Source organism: Curcuma longa, chromosome 20 (assembly GCF_044706935.1).
Source record: "Curcuma longa cultivar G26 ecotype Majalengka, Jawa Barat chromosome 20, ITB_CL_G26_1.1, whole genome shotgun sequence".
Taxonomy (NCBI): Eukaryota; Viridiplantae; Streptophyta; class Magnoliopsida; order Zingiberales; family Zingiberaceae; genus Curcuma; species Curcuma longa.
Window position 1 is genome coordinate 10,743,740 of NC_133880.1, and position 4,541 is coordinate 10,748,280.

Sequence of the window (4,541 nt, forward strand, 5' to 3'; positions counted from 1 at the left end):
TGTTGGTTATATTTATTAGAATAATTCTCTTAGATTTGGTCCATAAACCTCCTATATAAAGAGGAGCTTGTATCTCTTAATGTAATAAGATTTTCTGATTTATTTGGAAAACATTTTCCAAGACTACCCACTTGGACTTTTCCTTGCCAAGACTTCCCACTTGGACTTTCCTTTGCCAAGACTTCCCACTTGGACTTTTCTTTGCCAAGACTACGCTTGGACTTTCCTGCAAACTTGCATCACACATGTTAGATCACAAGTATTGCCTAACTTCAAACATGGTTTAGCCAAACATTGAAACTCAATGTACTTGGGGCAAAGATTGCAACAACAATCTCCCCCTTTTTGATGTTTGACAAAACCTTGTTTAAGTTAGGTCTTTAAATCATGTAAACCATAGCATGGGGCAAAGATTGCACCAACAATCTCCCCCTTCCATCAGCTTCGTCATGTCAAGTCCTTGCCAAGCCTACCCACTTGGACTTTTCCTTGCCAAGACTACCCACTTGGACTTTTCCTTGCCAAGACTTCCCACTTGGACTTTTCCTTGCCAAGACTTCCCACTTGGACTTTTCCTTGCCAAGACTTCCCACTTAGACTTTCCTTTGCCAAGACTTCCCACTTGGACTTTTCTTTGCCAAGACTACCCACTTGGACTTTTCTTTGCCAAGACTACGCTTGGGCTTTCCTGCAAACTTGCATCACACATGTTAGATCACAAGTATTGCCTAACTTTAAATATGATTTAGCCAAACATTGAAACTCAATGCACTTGGGGCAAAGATTGCACCAACAGCATAGACCATGTCATCCTCTTATCAATCTTTATATTTCTTGATCCCCAAGTAGACTCACTCAAGCAAATGAGCTCAATATCTCATATTGACTCATTTAAGCATGACTATGCATTTCGTGGTCCTACTCTATCAAGAGGTCATGAGATATCACTCCCATTATATAGGAGGGATAGATCCCATCTACATCACTCATATCCCTCCGTATAATTTGTTACATACCCAGTGATCGCCTTTATAGTCCACCCTATTATGGGTGACCTTTGACGATACCAAAGTACATAACTCCTTATATAGGGAACCGTAGTGACTTCAAGTCTAAGGACTATTTATACCAATAGTCACATGAGAAAGTTTATGACACTCATCTAATGATCCATGAAACTTTCTCAAAGTGGTCAATTCAATATACATTCTCTAATGTATACTCATGTGTCAACTCGATATCCTATATCCATGACTTGTGAGATCAAGTCATTCAGCTGACCCACATGCTAGTCTCAATGCATTAATATTGTCCCTGAATATTAAGACTAGGAATGATTAAAAATAGTATTCTCTTCATCATCTCACTATTGATTCAAACAATCGATATGATGTAGATTGGAACTAGCTACCCAAGGACATTATTATACTTAGTTATTTAGCACAAATACAAAGTAAGCATAATAACCAAAACTTTGCCTTTATTAATAATAGAATATGATATAAAAAGTCCCTAGTCAATCATCACATAATTGGCTCTAGGGCTACTACTAACGAAACCCTGACTCATATTAACTTAAGAAATTGTCAAATATCAAAAAGGGAGAGATTGTTGATGCAAGAAGCACTAGATCTTATCTAGAGTTTCGATGTTTGACAATACACCTACATCTGGCCAGTTTGATTAAGGGTTGATCCAAACAGGACATGATGTTTGGATGTGAGTGAAAAGTCTAATCAGGTCAGTTTGACCAAATGACTAGCGAGAAGTCTTAGTCGGTTGACTAGGCACTGGAAGTCCTGATATGGAAGATTAGGCAAGAGAAAGTCCTAGTTGTAGGCTAGGCAAGGAAAAGTCTTTGTTGTAAGCTAGGCAAAGGCTTAAGTCTTGGTTTGGATGATCAGTTAGAAGTCTTAACAAGGTCAAGTGCACTAGGTGCAAGTCCATGCAGTGTCAGAGGACCGAAAAGCATGGCTAAAGTCTACGCGAGTAAGATCAAGAGGAGCAGAGGTTTGGTGGAAGTTTCTTCAGGATTTCAGGAACCAAGAGCTGGAAGCAAGATGGAGAAAGTAAAAGTGAAGCAAACAAAGGCAGCTGAGCCAAGCCCAGAGTCAACTCAGGTTAAACCTGAGTCAGGTGATTCCAATCGACCTGAATGGCCGAGTCAGCTTAGAAGATAGAGGATCGGCCATTTACGCGGGGTCACCTTCGAACGAACGTTCGAAAAGGAGACCACTAGTGGACGGGCGCCTCCTGTACTTTTACTTATAGTCTCCCGGCAAGCATTTGGTTTTTATTTCTAGTCTTACTTTCTATTTTACTTATTATTATTCTTTATTGGACTGTATGACAGGTTTCTCCACCTCCAAACGAATGTTCGAAAAGGAGACCACTAGTGGGCGGGCGCCTCCCGTTCATAGGCCTTAGATGTACTAACCCTGGGGAGTTAGGAACCAAGTAAAAATTTACGAGTCCTCTGCATCCTTTACTAATCCGCTGCTAAGTTATTCTGATAGAATGAATAAAGAAAAAATGATGAATGCGCTATTCACCCCCCTTCCATTAGCACGTTACAAGATCCTGCATCCCATTCAACTGACGTCTGATCGCCTAGAACCAATTTGGGTGCTTGGACCGTCTGAACACCTGGATCCAAATAAGGGCGCCTGAAACACAAAGTTTCAGCCCCTCCTTTCCTACATTTCAAGTTAGTCCAAAATCCAAAGTCTAGTAGGAAAGTGAACAGTTTTGCAAACTATTTGGTCTTGACTTCAAGTTTCTAGTGAAATCCTTGGTCAGACCGATGCCTATTGCTCCCCTTACCGAGAATGCGTCCTCATCCACTCCACTCGAGAGAATTTACCTTATGGTAACTAGGTCCTTCAGACCTGTTGGACTTTTGCTTAGCCTTGATCCTCAGCCCCCAGGTCTTCCACCGCTAGACGTCCGATCCTCCAAACCAGCCTAGACTTTCGCTTGGTGCTCTTGATCCACCAAGACTTCCTACCTAGTGCTCCTGACTAGGACTTCCTTACCCAACCCACCAAACTAGGTCTTCCACCTAATCCTCCAGATTAGGACTTCCTTTGCCTAGACTCCAACTAGGACTTCCATTGCTAGCCGCAACTAGGACATTCTTATGCTACCTACACACTTAGTTAAGCTCATCAGATCACTTCACAAAGTTAACTTAACTTGAACCCCTTTGCCATTATCAAAACTTAGGTTTGATGATCTAGTACTCCCTAGACCAACAACAAGTGCCCTAAAATGAAAACCAAATGGAAAGGAAGAAGCAATACCATTTGGTGGAGAAACAACTGTTGCTTCTCTATACGTTCCTTGCTTCCATTGTTGGTTTGCAACTTCTTTTGGCTTTGAAATAGCCAACCCTTAGGAGGTACTAATCCTTGGAGGATTAAAATCTGGTGATGAGCTTTGGAATATGTTGTTTGGCTGGCGGCAACAAGAAGTCGCAACAAAAGTGGGTAGCGCCTACTTGAGAAGGGGTTTGCTTGGGCAGCGGCAAGAGGAGATGATGGGAGTTGGTTTTCAATTTTTGAAACCTAACAATTAAGGTTTTAATATCTATTAATAATTCTTCATAAGAGATATATTTATAGGTGTTTAACAAAAAAAATATCTTAAGAAATATTAACAGAATCTGTTAAACCAAACACCTATATTGTAGCCTCAAATTTGGTTCAAAACCAAATCGGATTGGTTCAAATCAAACCACCTTTATTTAAAATCAAATCAATTTAGTTTATAATTAAACCATAGAGGGCTCACTTTATCTTCAAAAGATGTGGCCCGTCCACATTTCCTTTTTGATAAAATATCTTCTATATTTGTTATTGGTCTAGTTCAACATGACTCAATCTCTCTTGGTCTGATAATACAATTATCAAACTCATTTTATGTCTCTTAGAGAAACTCATAGTACATGTGACCTTATAGGTTCTTGATTTATGTTGACATAATTAATAATTAATTATGAATCGATTATGAGTGGCACCTAGTAGTACATCATGACCCCCAATTAATCAAAAAATCACAATTGATTCTAAAACTACTTCTGAACCCTTCAACAGCTATGGTTGATCATGTCTCTATTCCTTTCACCATCTTATATTCACTTAGATCAGGATATGATCTATGTGTCAGTCCCCACTAGACTGATGATGTGCGTAGGGTATATATCTGTTTCTTATACTTTAATCGCACATCTTTCTGTATTTCACGATATTTTCTACGTTCATTGCATCATTTATCTTTGCATTAGGCATGAATTTATCCTTTTCCTAGTTCGGAGATCTGCTCATATTTTTATGTATTTGTAGGACGGAAATGGAGCGAAAAAGCTAAACAGAGAAGCGATTGAAGACAAGGCTGGACAGGGCCGTGCCTCCTAGGCACGACCGTGTCTGACTCCTACAGGGACCGTGCCCCAAAGGGCACAACCATGTTTCACCAGAGGCAGAACCAGCACTTGGCCGTGCCCACTCGGCACGACCGTGTCTTCAGAACAGAGGAGCAGC